This window comes from Nicotiana tabacum, chromosome 24, assembly GCF_000715075.1.
Source record: "Nicotiana tabacum cultivar K326 chromosome 24, ASM71507v2, whole genome shotgun sequence".
In the NCBI taxonomy this organism is placed as follows: domain Eukaryota; kingdom Viridiplantae; phylum Streptophyta; class Magnoliopsida; order Solanales; family Solanaceae; genus Nicotiana; species Nicotiana tabacum.
This window is the reverse complement of record NC_134103.1, coordinates 44,415,696-44,436,232: the sequence shown is the minus strand read 5'-3', so window position 1 is coordinate 44,436,232 and position 20,537 is coordinate 44,415,696.

Here is a 20,537-nt window from a genome sequence, read left to right as displayed (position 1 = left end):
ACATATAAATCTTGAATCCATTAGAACCATTCTCGAGAGTCATCCACTCTACTCAAATCTCAATTAAACCGACCAAATGAACCGAACGACCTGAGCCCCATTAGCACACCAACACCCAAGGGAGTAACCCACACTCCTAAGCAACTGAGCAAATTCTTACTCCATGTACACTACATCCTTTACGAATAACCACTCAATTATTTTATGATTCCCATATACCCATATACCCATAGAGTGTAATACAACCTGTATCCCGAATTTCCTTTACATGAGTCATCCTCGATCTCGATCTCTGCAAGTCATAACTGATTCACCAGTATACCCAGAACCAAAACCAATACAACACATAACCGTGCAGTCAACTCGTCGATAGCAGACTCCCCCACTTAGCTAAAAGCCATAGAACAAAATAGTCGATAACATCACGATACCCATACTATATTACTGCCAGAATCCCGCACTGAAATTCAACTAAATCCTTCGTAAGCTCATGTAACACAAACCATATAATACCTCAAATCATCTGCAAATCTCGCATTCAGCCTCGTGATAGTCAAGTCAACTGTTACAACCGATCCAAACTCAAATCGTACAAATATACCCCACTGGTAGAAAAGAAAGCCCCCACACAATATTATAAAAACCACACGTCCGTAGATTACCTCGCAGTTTATAACCCACCTGTTTAGCCTCAAATTGACATATCTTTATACCCTTTCACAGCTACAACTACTAAGCAATCATGTAATCTCCCTGAGTTTGATCTCGATAATAAGACATGAGAACCTATTTCGTTCCAGCATTAAGCAACACAAAGGATCCTTCAATGCACTCATACTCGAGACTGTATGTCACATCAAAACAAAAATCAAGCAACCAATGTCCCCTCCTTTACATTTCAAGGAAATATTTCTCGTTGCATTTAAATCATCTTAACACATCCCACAGTCACATCATACTCATCATAAAGCCATTCCACCGCTCATCGAGCCATAAATTCCACTCGTAGGGACATTACCAGACATATGAGTCTAGATGTAAAAATTACAACTGAAGCTACCGATCTTAAGCTATGGTCTAACCACGGCCTCAAGTCCTCCAGGCTGGCCCATCACCAAAACACATAATACACATATCGAACCTCATTCATAGAATCACAAGCAGGCAATGCACAGCTGATACCGAGCGCTCATATGCGCATACTAATGTGTGGAAGGAATACAAAGAGTTACGCGACAGGCTGAATTAATGTCGCACGATAAGGAAAGAAAGATGGGAAGTATATCTTAAATGTCTTGTAGCCTCTAAAAGATAGGTATGGACGTCATCATACCGATCTGCAAGACTCTACTAGACACTTGCTCATGACTTGTATAACTTATGAACCTAGAGCTCTAATACCAACATGTCACGACCCAAAATCCAACTAGTCATGATGGCACCTAACTCAACCCGCTAGGTAAGCCAATTAACAACTATCCAATTACAATGATATTAACAAGACAATTAAATGAAAGTAATTTACTGAATCTTATACATTTCCCAAGGACTGGTAGTACAAATCATGAGCTTCTAAGAATAGAATTCACAAAGCTGAAATGAAATAAATACATCGTCTGTTTGAAAAGTACATAAACAGAGTTTTATAGATCTAAGGCTACCACGAACAAGAGGCAGCTACAACCGGGATGCAGGTACATCTTCAATCCAGCTTCCATCGATCACAGCAACATCAGCAGCCAACATCTGCACGCAAGGTGCAGAAGTGTAGTATGAGTACAACCGACCCCATGTACTCAGTAAGTAACAAACCTAACTTTAGGTTAAAAGTAGTGGCGAGCTAACACAAAGGTCGGATCCAACACCAGCATTCCACAACAGTTCATAACAGCATAGTACAAGTAATAAAAGAGGTATCTCAGAAATAAAATTCTCAGTTCGTTCACAGTTTCAGGAAAATAGGCATTTCTTTTCAAGTATCTCAGTGAATACCCAAATCTTTTACCGAAAATTTCAAAATACGAGTAAGTTTGAAAACTCTGATTTTTTTCAAAAATCCTTTCAACAATAAGTAAGATGTTTCATTTTCAGATAGCATGAGGAAAGTACGTTTCTATGCCTACATGTCATGATACAGGTAAAATCATAAATGTCCCCAAAACTGGGTAGCAGAAGGAAATGCATCTCTATGCATGTATCTCAAGTATGCATGACAAATGCAATGCATCACGATGATGAGCTCATGTACTCACTCTCCCATAGTACTCAATCTCAATGTATCGCATTCTCTCTCACTATGCTCAATGCTCAACACACTCAATCACTCGGCGTTGTACAATACCTGCTGCAGCGTGCAGCCCGATCACATATGACCATAAGGCCCGTTGTAGCGTGCAACCCGATCCACATATATATATATATATAGTCGACTGCGCTCACTGGGGGTATGCAGACTCCGGAGGGGCTCATTCAGTCCAAGCGCTATATCGCTGCAGTGTGCAGCCTGATCCTATAAAATGTAATCAATATAACATGTTACGGCATGCAGCCCGATCCCAAAATATGTAATCAATATAACATGATGCGGCGTGCAGCCCAATCCCAAAATATGTAATCAATATAACATGATGCGGCGTGCAGCCCGATCCCAAAATATCACTCTCACTCAGGCCCTCGGCCTCACATAATCATCAATCTCTCCAGTCTCACTCATGGGCTCACAATGTCATGAAACTAGACCGACAACAATGATATGATGTATCAATAAATAATAACAGAGACTGAGATATGGTATGAATGCATGGATATGACCGAGAACGAAATATCAATTAAATCAGTGGGATGACAGTAAGAAACGACCACTATGGGTCCAAACATTATCGGCACAATGCCTAAACATGATATCTAGCATGATTGACAGCGTAACTACTTTATCACATGGTGGAAACACGGATATCAACAAAGTAGGACCACTATACAGTGCCATAGAAGCAACAGAGTCCCAATTCGCAAGGAGCACGCCCATACGCTTGTCACCTAGCATGTGCGTCACCTCAATACCGATCACATAACACGTATTACGGGGTTTCATACCCTCAACACTAAGTTTAGAAGAGTTACTTACCTTGAACAAGCAAATACTAATGCCGAGCAAGCCAAGCGATGCTATAAAGATGCCATCACACGCGTAGCGACCCTCGAACGGCTCAAAACTAGCCAAAAGAAACTCAAATACATCAAATAAAGCCTAAGGAAACAATTCCAAATGATAAAGATCGAACCCTTAATCAAAATCTAAAATCGGCCAAAAATCACACCCGGGCTCGCGCCTCGTAACCCAATAAAACATACAAAATACGACAACACATTTAATTACGAGTCCAACCATACTAGTTTCACTCAAATTCGACTCCAATTCGATGTTCAAAACTCAAAGGTTCATATTATAAAATATTAAGCCAAAACCCCCAATTTCCTCTTTAAAATTCACAATCCAATTACCAAAACGAAGGTAGATTCATGGAATAAGATCAAAACCAAGTATAGAAAACTTACCCCAATCCTTGTCATGAAAATTGCTCCAAATATTGCCTCAATTCGAGTCCCACATCTCAAAATATGATAAAAGAACCAAAGCCTTGATTTATAGCATTCTGCCCAGCATTCTCGCACCTGCGGCACATTAGCCGCTTCTGCGACGTCGCTTTTGCGACCAAAAATACGTTTCTGTGGAGAAGCACTGGAGGCCTGCCTTCGCACCTGTGGTAGAAACTCTGCTGATGCGCACACGCAGGTGCGAGTCCAAATTGCGCTCCTGCGCTGACGTTCGCTTCTGCGCCCTTTCACACCGCATCTGCGCCTTCGCAGATGCGAAGGAACCTCCGCTTCTGCGGACTCCTGCTCCCAGCAACACCTCTGCTCCTGCGACTACTTTGTCGCTTCTGTGATAATCGCACCTGCACAAACCAACCGCAGGTGCGGTCACACCAGAACCAGCAGCAACCAGTAATGAAAACTTGAAGCAAATGATCCGAAATCAATCTGAAACTCACCCGAGCCCCTCGGGACCCCGTCCGAACATACCAACAAGTTTCATAATACAATACGGACCTACTTGAGGCCTCAAAACACACATAACAATATCAAAATGATGAATCACACCTCAAATCGAAATCTATGAACTTTGAACTTTTCAACTTCAATAACCCGTGCCGAAACATAGCAAATCAACCCGGAATGAACCCAAATTTTGCACACAAGTTTCAAATAACAAAACAAAGCTATTCTAATTCCCGGAATCTCAATCCGAATCCGATATCAAAAAAATTCACTCCCGGTCAAACTTTCCAAAAATTCAACTTCCGTCATTTCAAGCCAAATTCCATTACAGACCTCCAAATCACAATCCGGACGCGCTCCTAAGTCCAAAATCACCCAACGGACCTACCGGAACCATCAAAACTCCATTCCGGGTTCAAATCCACAAAAAGTCAAACTTGATCAACTCTCCCAATTTAAAGCCTCAACAATGAAATCCATTCTTCCAATTCGATTCCGAATAACCTGAATACCAAAACCGATGATTCACATAAGTCATAATACATCATACGGAGCTACTCATACCCGTAAACTACCGAGCGAAGTGCAAATGCTCAAAACAACCGATTGGGTTGTTACATTCAGAAATTTAATTCAAATATTTTGTAATAACTAAAATTAATTACTCGCCAATGAAGGGACCGTCATTACAGTCCCATCATTATGTTGAATTAAAAGCAATACTAAATTAAGTTTCTGAACTTTATAATTCATGCTGAAGTATTATGATCGTCCATGTAATTTTATCTTTCCTTCAAGGTGCGCATATATATAATTTTCTTTCTTTGTGTTGTCCACATAAACACGAAGAGGTTGTCTTTGACAATATAGAAAAAAGTTTCAATCTTCTTTTTTTCTTTGTATGATCTCACCAAGGGCCTGTTTAAGTCGAATACAAGATTTGCACCAGTCCCTCTTCCTAGAACTAATACCAAATTAACTAAACATCAGTCTTGAAAGGTGGTTGTCTCACACTTTAAAGAACTTTTATTTTTAATAATTGAAGTATCAGTAGTCATAGAAGAAATAGTTTTCATGGACTGATGGAGTTGTCTATCTATGTGCTTCTGAGGGAGTAGTAATTATTGATCCAACAACTTGTTTGTGGACAAGTTAAATTACATCTCTTGGTTGATATATATATATATATATATATATATATATATATATATATATATATATATATAAACGTATCGTACCTTTTTGCTTTAAAAAAAGTTTTCTACAAATTCTTTTCAAAATTTGTTTGTTGCTTTTTCAGTATTGTTGTATTTTATTTTAACCAATTGACTTAAATTTGTGAATAACCTTAATTAGAATGTTTGTTGTTGATTTATTTAATTAAAAATTTTAAAGATTCATGGAGCATCCCCTTTTTAAAAGTTCCCCATGAGTTACGGTATTTCTGGTGGATGACACGATACACAAGGTAAAGGTAATTAGTGAATTCGTTAGGTTGTGTTCTTCTTGTATTTTTTTTTTCTTTTTTCTGTGTGTAATGTTCTTCCTTGTATAGTTGGATTGGTTTTTAGAAAGCTTTTCCCCCAAATTTGCAAGTCTGCATCATAAAATGAACAAAATTCTAAAATTATAATATAATTAATAATCTTCTGTTGTTTTTTAAAAAAAATTATCAAAATTCAGGAGACACTTCTGTCCAAAAATTAGTAATCATATATATATTATATATCATACTATACTATAAGTGGAACACTTTAAGTCAAAGTTAATTTACCATAATATTCTTTAAAGTTTGATATACTTTTTTGCCCTTGACCCAAAAAAACAAAGCTTACTCCTCAACTTTTTGCGTTATAAGAGTTTAAACAACTTGTGCATCGTGAGTAATGAATTAATGATAGGCGTTCAAGCTTTTATTTACGAGTTAATTGAGCTGTCCATTAATCTTTTTTATTTTCTCTTCTTTTAGCTTCCGTCCGTTACTAAGAGCTTTTCATATCCTTATCAGATTCTATAAACTGCATAGGAAGTTAGGAACGCATAAGTCACTCAACTTTAATCTTTTTGGTCCTCTATCAAATTATTATCTGCTTTTTCCTGTAAAATACTTACTATTTGGTGCACTTCAACACCTTCTTCAACAAAGGTACACTATTTTTATGTTATTTTCTTCATTTTCACTGTCAAAGTAATTTCTTTTCACTTTCCCTTTGAGAACTCTTTATAAGTTTGTATTACTAGACACGTCTTTCAAGATTATTTTTGTAAATAAGAACCAAAGGAGTCTGTATAGAAGATGACCAACAAAAACAAAATGACGACAAAAAGTTTCTTTATTTCCCTTAGTATTATTACAGAATGATAGTAAAATTGTTTAGAAAAACTTAAACTTTTCTATTCTTGCCTTGCTTTTTATCTTTCTTAGCTTTTTCTGCTCTTTCCCTATGTTTCTCCTAAGATTAGTCAAGGCGTCAGTTCTTGCATATTTACATTGATTCAAACTCAGTAATTCTTTGTTGGTTCTCTGTAAGAAACTTAGAATTGAGGTACTTTGATATATATGGATATTGTACCTAATGGACTATATGAACATGCCATTTTACATGGAAAATGCAAAACATCTGAAATAATGATAGAAACATGAAGACTGCAATTAAGGCAAGATTTCGTATTCATATCACACAAGTCATATATCATAAAAAATGTGTTATGCATATCAATGAAATAATATCATGAGATAATTAGTTTTATCTCCGTTATTTTTAGAATGAATTGACTTTTTATTATTTGGTATGGGCGTTCAATTGACAATTTTCTATTAAGGCTTATATTTTTTTTAAACACTCTTAATAGGTGACTTGGAGTATTGTATCACGAAATTGATTAAACTTATATAGTTTTGTATTAAATGTTATAGTAATAGTAACTAACATAGTGAGTACATTTTAGTTTCACTTGTATCGTAGAAGGCTTGATCTAAAGTTTATCAATTGTCGTGTCATATTTCATATATGACTGTACATATATAATTCAACTTCTTCTTTTTTTGTCATAATCACAGATGCAAGGAATCATAAGTTTGTATCTGACGAAGGGTATCTATACGTATAATTGATTTATATATGTCGATTGAATTTTTTATGTCAGTAACTATTATATATCTCTATAACAAATCACTATTTCTTCTTTGCCGGTTATTTACCCTCAAAATTGGATAACAATTAAATTTATAATGTGGATTTAAGGACACGTGATTTCACTTAATACCGATTGATAAATATGAAGATTAAAGATAGAATTATACAAGAAAGTAAATCAAACCAGTATTTGAGTAGCACTCAACCCTTGAGTTAAAGTATCCTCGAACTCATTGATGCAAGGATGATAAAAACACAATAAGCTGAAGAACAGTGAGCGAGGAAGAAAATTATATTGCTATGTTATCAGTCGTCCCTACAAATGGTTAGAACTCCCCTTTATATAGTAGAGGAATTCTATATATGGTACAATTCTAATTACAGAAGGAAATCCCATGATTAACTAAATAACCGTTCTTGATTCGATCCGTTTCGAGATTTTCGCCATGATCTTCGACCGGTCGCGGATATCTCGCTTTTCCGTTATTACGCAATCTTCGGTATTGCTCGATACCTGTCTCGTTCGGTCTCGATTGTTGTCGTCCTCGATCTTGGCAGGTGCCTCGAATTCCGATCTCGGTACCTTGTCTTCGTGCCTCGATCCGATCTACTTCGGAGTCGTCCTTCGATGCAAACTCCCGGTCTCGGTCAAACAGTAAAATCGGATGGGCCCGGTTTTAACCGTATACAGATAGTCCCCTCGTTTTTTTGGAGTGTAATGACAAGAAACGAATTGAGCCTTCAATTTTCTACCTCGACCTGTCATGACGTCATCCTTGTGACGTAAGCGACGGAAGTGACTGAAACGTCCCGTCTATACAGTTTCCTAGGCATTAAATACGCGTCAGTCGATGGTCGGCCACCACCAATATTGAACCGTCGTTGTGAAATTTATAAGTAGCCCATCTCTCCATTATTTTGAACTTTTACTTTCAGATTCTTAATATTCAAAACTTTTTATATCTTCTAACCTCTTTATCTGCACATCCACGATTTTCACTGCTACCATCCTCTCAAAACACCAAATTATCATCTGCATCTATTTTTAACTTCAAATCCATACAAAAATGGCAAAAACATCAAAGATTGTTCCTCAAAAGGAAAACGCTTCTTCATCGCGGCCGGCCGGCGACAAAACGCCGATGGAGCCACGACCTGAAGAGTGTGTTCCCGGGGGGTATGTTATTACTTCTGACTTCAAAACCGATAAAGTCTCGTCGATTCTTGGTCGATGTGAGCCAGTGTTGAGGTATATATGCTCGATAACTAAAGGGTACCTTAAGCAGTTAAGGAAAGACTACAGCTGGAAAGGCAAAGAAGTAGTGATACCGACCCCGAAAGAAGACATTACCACTCATGTGGAAGGGTTTTTAAGCGTTTACTCCTACCCTTTCACGTTGGGCCCCCTCGACCCTGTCGTCATCGATTTTTGTCATCAGTACCAGATAATCCTAGGCCAAATCCACCCATCCTTTTGGTGAATTGTTATTCTGCTCCGATTCTTCGTGAGCAAAGTCGAGGGGATGCCTTTCACCCTCGACCACCTCATCAGGTTATACAGCCCCCGCCTCTATCAAGGCCGGTTGATAAAACTCCAACGCCAGGCCACCAAAGTGGTGTTATCGAGCATAGACGAGGACAAGGACCGAGGCTGGATGGGCCGGTTCATTCGAGTGAGGACTTCCGACTTAATCTCGGCCGAGAAGATGCCATTTCCTGAGAAATAGAATATGAAGCGTAAGTATAGTTTCATTTTTAATTCTTATTTATTGTTTTGGCCATTTGCTTATTCTCATCGATATCCTTTTCCGCGATGTAGCAGTTTCTTGTATGCCCGGTACAATTCCTAACCTCAAGAGCTGGGTTCAGGACCTAGCCTCGACCTCTTCGTACGCTGAGCGCTCATGGCGCGATTTATCAAAGGGCCGATGGGAGGCCAAAACTCATGGTAAGCCCATTTCCTATGTCCTTGATGATTCGATCAAAATGTCTTTCTTATACTTAACCAATTTTCCTGCGTGTAGGCCTCGACAAAGATGCGGTCATGAGGCCACCGTCTGGCGAGGAAGAGACCTCGGCCCCGGTTCCGAAACCGGCGAAAGACAACAAGAGAAAAAGGACCTCGGCTTCCAAAGATCGAGAACTTAAGGAAAGGACAGCTCATAAGCCGAGGAAGAACACCATCCCTCTGACCGAAGAATCTATTCGGTGTCTGAGGGATGAAGACGAAGAAGAAGAAAATGACGACGGCTCCATACTGGTGGCCCGAGGAAAGAAAACCATCGATGCCCCAAAGACAACTAGATCGATGGTGGTTGATGAGGCTCCGCCTCGAACTGAGGGGATATCGGAGAAAGACTCGGGAAAAGTCCCCGAGTCGTTGGAGATCGAGGATGTCTCCCACCGAAATGAACAAACGGTGGATATATCTGAAGGGACCGGCCTTGAAGCTCTTCGAACTGAGGAGAACGCCCCAAGTGACTCCTTTGGGAAAATAGTAATCGGAGACTCGCCCACTCTCCCTGCTTTTTCCAAGGGGAGATTCGGGAAGCCCAAGCTTTGGGGACCCTCGAGGTAGATGGAGCTCATGAGGGACAGGACCCCTTCCGTGATTTATTTATAAGTATCGAGGATGTTGCCGGCCCGAGTGATGCATCGGGTCTTTTCTTCGAGGCGCAACGAGCCCTGAATCGGGTAAATCTCGATTCCCTTTGTTGATGTCATATTCTTCCATTTTATTCCTAACTTTTTCTCTTTTCATATAGGCTTTAGCTCTACATCAGGAGGCATTTTCCAAGTCTCGGGCAGAGCTGAGCCGATGTGAGGCTGACTTCCGAGGGCTTCCGGAGGAGAGAAATGCCCTCAAACTTCTTAGTGGGCAGAAAGAGGAAGATATCAGAGATCTTCGAGCCGAGTTGGCCAAGGCTCACAAAGATCAGACAGATCTGATCGAGCAGGTAATGAAAATCATAAAAGCTCATGGGCTCGATTCAGGAACGGTGGCTAATATTTCAATCTCACAGTTGCAACAGAAAATTGAGAGGATCGAGCAGTTTCGTGAGGAGGTCGACACAATAAAGGTGGAGTCCTTGGAGTGGAACGAAGGTATGGACCGCTTTGCTGCAGAAAAAGAGACTGCTCGAGCCCAATTATCCTCGGTCGAAAGTCAACTTCAAGGCATGAAAGAGAGGAGCTCGACTCAAGCAAGGAAAATAGAGAAGCTCGAGGCTCGGTTGGCTTCTGAACTTGCCAAGGCCAAATCTGAAGCCGAAAAAGCAAAGGCCAAGGCAAATGCGATCGTGGCCGTATATCAGGCCGATGCTGAAGCCACTCAAGTCCAAGTGAGAGAGGCATCTGAGTCCGCTCAAACTCGAGCATATTGGATTGTTGAACTCGCCAAATGCCAATTCCAGAGGGAAACCCTCAAAGAAATTCACGCTCGGGGTTTTGATCTTACCAATGAGATAGAAAAGGCTAGAGAGTATGAAGCTGAAACCATAGTGCTGGCCACTTCCGATGACGATGATGATGATGGCAGCAAGAGCGGGTCCGAGAATGGGGAGGACCTCGATGTAGAAGAAGCTGCCCCCGGAGGAGATCAGGAACCTTAAGATTTTTCACTGTTGATATTTTTGTATAGGATCCCGATCGGACCTTGTAAATATTCATATATATAATGATCTCTTTCCTTTCCTACTTGTCTTTATTTCTTTTATGCCTTGTGAAAGTTTTATTCATAAGTTCGACGCTTAGGCATTTTGATCAAAACAGGACTAGTGTAGTTTTTATAATCGAGTGAGAACTTGCTCGAACTCGGAATAGGGTGACCCTTAGGTTTTAATTGAGTGAGGATGATTTCTTCGAACTCAAAAATAAACTGGCATTTTAGGCTCTTGAATTAGGCCGATACGGCCATAGAAAAAAGAATGGCTTTTTTCCCCTTTTCGGCTTGATAAATTTAACGTTTAATCATATAAATTATTTTGTGCCTTAACCCAAAATAAAGGATTTTCTCAAGAGTTCGAACGGTTCCGTACCCATTAGGATTTTCAAGGGTCGATATTATCGAGACCTTTTGTTTCGCAGTGCCTTAGCATAAAATAAAGAATTTGTTCTAGAGCTCGAACGCCTTTGTATCCATTAGGATTTTTGAGGGTCGATATTATCGAGACCCTTAGAAATTTAACCAAGGGTAGCCTTTTTAACCGGTTTATGAAAATATTCGAAGGCCTATTTAATAACGAAAATCGGACGTCTCTGAACCGTGTTGATTTGGCCGTAGCCTTTAACTTGGGATTCGCCTTTTGGGCTTGTTCCCCTATTATACTTCGAACTTGTTCGAAGTATCAGTCCCCGAGTGGGGTGGTCATGGCCTATAAAATCGAGGATTGCCTTTTTAAGGTCTTATGATCTCGAGGTTTAGTAATTCGATCATGTCGGTTTTTTGGACGGCAGTCCCTGAGTATCGGATAAATTATTTGAACTTCAGTTGTGATCGGCCCTTAAGCCAGTTGCCACCATAGATCATAAGTATGAGACTGAAGAGTATAAATTTTAAAACATAGGGTATCTGGTAAGGAAAAATACTTCTTTCAATAAATTATACATGCGTACATGTTTTGCCATTAGGGCTCGAGTAATCTACACAGATACGGTTCATTTGACCGTTTGGTCCTCTACAAAATTTACCTATCGAGACCTTGTCGACACGAAGTATTTTCCTTGTAACTATCCGAGGGTGATGCCTCCCGGTATTCGAGGTTGATTGTAAAGGAGCCTCGGATACTGTTGAATTGCTCTAAGTTAGAACGAACAATGGTAGCCTCCTTAAAAACCTCGCCGTAAAAACCCATTTGGGATAAAAACCGGTCTAAGGGAAAAAGAGTGCAACACGTGATTTCAAACCTAAGGACTGCGTTTGAAGGATCCTTTGATGTCTTTGATTAAACACCTGCAAACGGTTAGTATAAAATATAAATGAAAATGGAGAAGGTTGTACCTTAGTTGTAATATCGTTTGAGGAGTGACACTTTCCAATTATTTGACAATTGTTCGCCGTTCATCGTGCCGAGTTTGTAAGATCCTTTTCTAACGATATCGAGGATCTGATATGGTCCTTCCCAATTTGGGCCGAGTTTTCCTTCATTTGGGTCTCGAGTATTGAGGGTGACTTTTCTCAATACTAAGTCCCCTGTTCTAAAATGTTGAAAATTTTCTCTTCGGTTGTAGTACCTTCCGATCCGTTGCTTCTGTGCGGCCATTCGAATGAGGGCGCTTTCCCGTTTTTCATCTAGCAAATCAAGACTTGTATTCATAGCCTCGTGATTCGACTCTTCCGTTGCATTTCAAAACCTGACGCTAGGTTCCCCGACTTAGACCGGGTTAGAGCTTCGGCGGCATATACTAAAGAGAACAGTGTTGACCCCGTACTGGATTTTGACGTTGTTCGATACGCCCAAAGGACCTCGGGAAACATTTCTCTCTATTTTCCCTTTGCGTCGTTCAAACTTTTCTTTAGATTTTGAATGGTGGTTTTGTTCGTTGACTCTGCTTGTCCGTTCCCGCTGGGGTGATATGGCGTTGACAAGATCCTTTTGATTTTGTAGTCTTCAAGAAACTTTGTTACTTTGCTGCTAATGAATTGCTTTCCTTTCTCGCATACGATCTCAACAGGCATTCCAAATCGACATATAATGTGGTCCCAGATGAAGTCGATAACTTCTTTTTCCATGACTTTTTTGAAGGCATGTGCTTCAACCCATTTAGAGAAATAGTCATTCATAAATAAAATGAATTTAGCTTTACCTGGGGCCGATGGTAGAGGGCTCACGATATCCATTCCCCATTTCATGAACGGCCATGGGGATAGGACCGAATGGAGTTGCTCCCCGGGTTGGTGGATCATTGGCGCATATCTTTGACACTTGTCTCACTTTCGAACGAATTCCTTCGTATCTTTTTCCATATTGTCCCAGTAGTATCCTGCTCTGATGACTTTGTGAACCAATGATTCAGCACCGGAATGATTTCTGTGAGTTCCCTTGTGAATTTCCCGTAAGACGTAGTCGGTGTCTCCTAGACCTAAACATATCACCAATGATCCATCAAACATATCCCTTAGGATCCGACGGAAGCTTTTCGTTCTTTAGGTACTCGATATATTTATTCCTCCAATCTCAGGTCATACTTGTAGAGTTTATTTCGGTGTGGCCTTCTTCGATCACTGACCTCGAAAGTTTCACGATAGTCCCCGCGCTAATTTCGTTGTCTTCAACTGATGAGCCCAAATTTGCGAGGGCATCGGCTTCGCTGTTTTGCTCTCGAGGTACATGTTGTAGGGTCCATTCTTGAAATCGATGTAATGTCACCTATAATTTATCTAGGTATCTTTGTATTCGATCATCCCGAACCTCGAAGGTTCCGTTGACATGGTTTACCATAAGTAAGGAGTCACATTTGGCTTCGATGACTTCTGCTCCCAAACTCTTAGCTAGCTCAAGACCTGCAATCATGGCCCCATACTCTGCATCATTATTAGTTAACTTGAAAGTTTTGATAGATTGTCTAATTGTATTACCCGTGGGCGGCTTCAAAATGATGCCTAGCCTGAAACCCTTTACGTTCGAAGCATCGTCTGTGAATAGGGTCCACACCCCCGATGTTGTACCCGATTTTAATAATAGTTCTTTTTCGACCTCAGGTACGAGGGCTGGCGTAAAGTCGGCCACGAAGTCTGCTAAGATTTGAGACTTGATGGTCGTTCGGGGTTGATACTCAATATTGTGCTCGCTGATTTAGACGGCCCATTTGGCCAATCGGCCCGAAAGTTCGGGCTTGTGCAAAATATTGCAAAGAGGATAAGTGGTCACTACACAAATTGGGTGACATTGAAAATATGGTTTTAATTTCCTAGAGGCGCTTATTAAGGCAAGCGCCAACTTTTCTAAGTGTGGGTACCGGGTCTCGGCCTCGCCTAGAGTTCAACTAACATAGTAAACAGGAAATTGCGTACCTTGCTCTTCTCAAACTAGGACTCAACTTTCCACGATTTCCGAGACTGCTAAGTAAAAGTAGAGTTGCTCGTCTGCTTTTGGGGTATGAAGCAGCGGAGGGCTCGAGAGGTACCGCTTTAATTCTTCCAATACTTGTTGGCATTCCGGGGTCCATGCAAAATTGTTCTTCTTTTTGAGCAGCGAGAAGAACTTGTTACTTCTATCTAAAGACTTTGAGATGAATCGGCCTAGGGCGGCTATGCGCCCTGTTAATCTTTGTACGGCCTTAACATTATCCACGACTGTGATGTCTTCGATCGCCTTGATCTTATCGGGGTTGATTTTGATACCCCGATTTGATACCATAAAGCCGAGGAACTTGCCCGAGCCGACCCCGAATGCACACTTCTTCGTGTTGAGTTTCATGTTGTATTTCCTTAGTATATCGAAGGTCTCCTGCAAATATGTAACGACCCGGCCGGTCGTTTTGACTAGCATATTGTCAATATAAACTTCCATTGACTTACCTATTTGTTCTCCGAACATTCGATTTACTAGGCGTTGATAAGTGGCACCAGCATTTTTTAGTCTAAACGGCATTACATTATAACAATAGGTGTCGTACTTAGTGATGAACGAAGTCTTTTCCTGATCCTCCGGGTTCATTTGTATTTGATTGTACCCGGAGTAGGCATCGAGAAAACTAAGGATCTCGTGGCCGACCGTGGCATCGATCATGCGATCGATATTCGGCAGAGGAAAAGAGTCTTTAGGATATGCTTTGTTTAAATCTTTATAATCTACGCACATCCTAAGTTTATTTCTCTTTTTATGGACTACGACTACATTTGCTAACCATTCGGGATATTTTACCTCCTGAATGGATCCTATCTTGAGAAGTTTGGTTACCTCGTCCTTGATGAATGCGTGTTTTACCTCGGACTGGGGTCTTCTCTTTTGTTTTACTGGGCAGAACCTTGGGTCCAAGCTCAATCGATGTGTAGTGATTTCCGGCGGGATCCCTGTAATATCTAAATAGGACCAAGCAAAACAATTCATATTATTGATAAGAAATTTAACGAGTTTTTTCCTGAGCTTGGGGGTTAACCCTGTTCCTAGGTATACCTTTCGATCGGGTAGATGCCCGATCAGTATGACCTATTCTAGCTTCTCGACAGTTGATTTGGTGGAATCGGAATCCTTGGGGATTACGAAGGATCCAAGGATCCAATAGTCATTGTCCTCGTCTGTTCCCTGCTCCTCCGATTGAGTCGAGGCTAGTAGCTGTGATTGCTATTTAGCTTCCTGTTTTCCTTTAGATTCCGATCATTTTGTTGACAAAAGTGCCGATACCGGTATCACTTCGTCGACCGCGAACATCTCTTTGGCAGCGTGCTGTTCCCCGTATACTATTTTTACTCCATCCGGTATTGGGAACTTCAACATTTGGTAAAGTGTTGAAGGAACTGCCCTCATATTGTGAATCCAGGGTCTTTCGAATAGGGCGTTGTATCTCATGTCGCCTTCAATCAAGTGGAACTTGGTTTCTTGAATAGTCCCAGCTATATTTACTAGTAAAATGATTTCTCCTTTAGTCGTTTCGCTTGCCATGTTGAAACCATTGAGAACTCGAGCTGCGGGCACGATCTGGTCTTGTAAGCCGAGCTGCTCCACAACCCACGATCGAATAATATTGGCCGAACTTCCTGGATCAATTAAAACACGTTTAACCTGAATTTTATTCACAAGGATAGAGATTACCAATGCATCATTGTGGGGTTGTGATATTCCTTCTGCTTCCTCATCGTTGAATAATAAAGTGCCTTCTGGTGTATAGTTTTAAGTTCATTCTTCCCTGGTGATCGATACCTTAGTGCGTTTGAAAACAGGCCCTTGTGGAATATAGATCCCACCAACGATCATGTGAATCACGTGTTGTGGATCTTCATGCTCATTTTTTCTATCTGCATCCCTATCTCTAAAATGATTTTTAGCTCCGTCGCTCAAGAACTCTCGTAGGTGACCCTCGTTGAATAGCCGGGCCACCTCCTCCCTTAGTTGTCTGCAGTCTTCAGTTCTGTGACCATGTGTACCATGGTATTTACATATTTGATTGGGGTTCCTTTGGGATGAATCGGTCTGTAGGGGCCTGGGCCATCTAGTATCTTTGATTCTCCCAATAGCTGACACAATACCTGACACGTCGATGCTGAAATTGTATTCTGATAATCGTGGTGTCTCTGTGGTATCGGCACATTTATCGAAACCATTTTTGCTCATGTTCCCTCGAGAGCTCTGTCCTCGATCGTTCCTTCGATCATTTCGGATGGGATTGCGTCCCGAGCCATTGTTTCTACGATTTGTATTGTATGGCTGATATCGGTTTCTGTTGGACCGAGGTTCTCTGTCAATATCTCTCTGAGTTCTTCCAACAGGCCTGATCGGATAAGCGGAACCAGAAGGAGTCCCTAATTGATCATCCTCGACCCTGATTTTCAACTGGTATCGATTATGTACATCGGCCCAAGTTACCGCTGGGTATTCAATTAAATTCTGCTTTAGCTGTCGTGAGGCCACCGAACTTTGATCGTTCAAACCTTGAGTAAAAGCTTGAACATCCCAATCGTCTGTGACTGGTGGTAGTTCCATACGCTTCATCTGAAACCGAGATACGAACTCCCTTAACATTTTGTTATCTTTCTGTTTTACCTTGAAGAGGTCCGACTTCCTAGTCGCAACCTTTATTGCTCGGGCGTGTGCCTTTACGAAAGAGTCTACAAGCATGGCGAAGGAATCGATGGAATTAGGTAGCAGATTGTGATACCATATCATTGCCCTTTTCGATAGAGTTTCTCCAAACTTCTTAGTAGAACCGATTCGATCTCATCATCTTCTAAATCATTTCCTTTTATCGCACATGTATAGGAGGTGACATGCTCAGTTAGATCGATGGTCCCATTGTACTTGGGGATTTTCGGCATGTGAAATTTCTTCGGAATGGGCTTCGGAGCCGCACTCGGGGGGAACGGCTTCTGCACGAACTTCTTCGAGTCCATACCTTTCAAAATTGGTGGTGCTCCAGGTATTTGATCAACCCGGGAGTTATATGTCTCTACTTTCTTGTCATTTGCCTCAATTTTCTTTTCTCCCATTTCAATTCATTTAGTGAGCTCCTCAAACATTTTCATAATGACAGGGTCAGTCCCCGATTCATTGGCACTTGACCTTTTCGGCACTGGCTCGGTCTTGTGAACGACTTCAGGTTCTACCCCACTCGGCGCTCGATGTTGATTTTGTAATTATGCTATAGTGGCTTGTTGAGCCTGTAACATTTCAAATATCAATTGGAGGCTAACTCCACCATCTCCTCCGCTCTGCGTACTTCGACCACCAGATCGACCTTCCCTGCATACGCTACCTTCGGGATCAGCGCCCAAATTTGTATTTAGGGCGATATGTGAACTAACGTCGATGGGGTTTACAATGGGTACTCCCTCAAGATCAGCCTGAGGCACCTCGATTTCTGGGGCAACTATATTGTCATTTTTCCCGTGAAATCCAAAACCGTTGTTACCGTGTGTGGGTGTTGTTTGTTAGTTTGACATACTTTTTCCTGAAAACAAAAACACTTACAAGAACAAGCGTAAAGTAGTGTGTGTTATCGGAATCAGTGTTAAGAAATCACTATTATCCTTAGCCCCACGGTGGGCGCCAAACTGTTTACCCTCAAAATTGGATAACAATTAAACTTATAATGTAGATTTAAGGACACGTGATTTCACTTAATACCGATTGATAAATATGAAGATTAAAGATAGAATTATACAAGAAAGTAAATCAAACCAGTATTTGAGTAGCACTCAACCCTTGAGTTAAAGTATCCTCGAACTCACTGATGCAAGGATGATAAAAACACAATAAGCTGAAGAACAAGAGTGTGAGCGAGGAAGAAAATTATATTGCTATGTTATCAGTCGTCCCTACAAATGGTTAGAACTCCCCTTTATATAGTAGAGGTATTTTATATATGTTACAATTTTAATTACAGAAGAAAATCCCATGATTAACTAAACAATCATTCTTGATTCGATCCGTTCTGAGATTTTCGCCATGATCTTCGACCGGTCGTGGATATCTCGCTTTTCAGTTATTACGCAATCTTCGGTATTGCTCGATACCTTTCTCGTTCGGTCTGGATTGCTATCGGCCTCGATCTTGGCAGGTGCCTCGAATCCCGATCTCGGTACCTTGTCTTCGTGCCTCGATCCGATCTACTTTGGAGTCGTCCTTCGATGCAAACTTCCGGTCTCGGTCAAACAGTAAAATCGGATGGGCCCGATTTTAACCGTATACAAAGGTGTACACCATAAAATTGGCATTGATCTATTAGCCATCTTAATGAAGTCATTTATTGATTGAATTTCTATACATCTTCTACAAAATACTATTTTCAGTCGACAATAATTTTGTGATATATATATATACAACTGTAGAAAGGCAGAGGTTATAATTTATTAAAGACATGGGACAAACTTTAAGATGTGAAGCATTTATAACCATAGTTGATGTTGCTTAAACTATCTATTGTAGAAATATCACGAACTAGAAAATTATTAAACCGAATGTATATTTGATATATTAGAAGCATTGCATAGGAAAAGGTTATGTCAATTCGTTGATTGTGTACAACTACAAAATTATAATAGTGATGGAAGTAATAGAATATTATATTGTTAAAGAAATATTTTTTTCTCTTGAAAATGAAGGATATCCATCCAACTTCAGCGAAATTGTATTTCAGGTAAGATGCTCTTTGAGAAATAATAAATATCGACAGTAGATAAGCTTACCATTCAAAAATTTGAGCTTGTACTTTTTTTCTTTCAAATTTCGTATAATTCACCGTATACTTATTGTAAACTATCTATTTTTTTTCAAAGATAGTTTATATTAAAAGTGGAAAGCTCCTTAGTATAAAGTTAAATTACCTAAATGCCCTCTACTTAAACACTACTTTAATAATATTTTTGTACAAAAATGTAAATATATATTTCAACCTAAATATCCTATTTATCTTTGTCCTCAGTTTTTTTCTTTTTCCCCCTATTTTGATTTGAACGATATTTTGAAAAAAAATCCCAAAGCCACCTCTGTAAAAGTTGGGTTTAGACTAGGAATATTCGAAAAGTCATGACCATTACAGAAACGAACAGTTAAAGAAGCATTTCCGTTACAATCTTTAATGCCTCATCAATTTTTCATAAAATGATTTTTCTTATAGTTGGATCTGTAATGATCCATTCCCTTATACAAATCATGTGCCAGTTCTTTTGTGAAAGAATAGCCAAGGAAATGGTCGCCCAGATAAACTTCATCTCAAGTACAAACGGAAGCGCGCTGCATGTGAATTGCCCAAGTGCATAATACTTGCCTATATCTCATGGTATTTTATTTGCGCTTAGAATTCCTTTTTCCCTTTTGCCTTTGGACTTATTTTGGACATATTTGAAGGATTGGATTTTCTGATCAAGTGGGTGAAGGGGAAGAAGATAATGTCTGCAGGGGACTCTTTGAGCCTTTAACCAATTGCAATCACTCACATACATGTAGCTAGCATGTGCAAAAACGAGATGTAAGAAAGGAGCAGATGAGGGTTCATATCCCAAAAATTTATCGCTTTCCGTAGAAATTGGATTGTTGTATTGCGTAGTTCATGTAACTCGAGTTTAATTTAATCCTTTAATCTTAAATTTTGATTGGAAGCCATCTTTTACTTCTAATTCTTTTGATGCATGTTGATTTATCTGTAATCATGTCTTTGTAATATTTGGCCGACGTGCAAAAGTTTGATTTCTGATGCTATATATGATCATACTTCTATTGTTGACCCATTGCAAAGACAGAGAAAAATGTTCTTTATAATTTGATCAGGCTGCCATTGGTTTGGTGACTCTGTTTACATTGGATCAGGCGACCGACAAATAAATCAATAAATCAAAATTGACTTCGAAGATGGTATACTCTAATAATAATGTGCAAAGTCTCTTTTATATGGTTTTCTTCCTTTCTGGTCTCTTTACGTACAAAATATGTTGCAGACAAATGTATTATTTGAAATATATATTTCTTAATACATGTGCATCATGTATGTTATTTCGTGATTCCATCCAATTCTGTGGATTTGATAGACAAATTGTTGTCAGTATATATAGCAAAGTATATTCCTTAAAATAGAGAAGAAAACTATTAAAAGGCATATACATAAAATGTTGGATGTATGGAGTACTCGGCATGATAACTCAGCACAAAGTAGTTTGATAATTTGGATGTCAATACATGGTATTCTCTC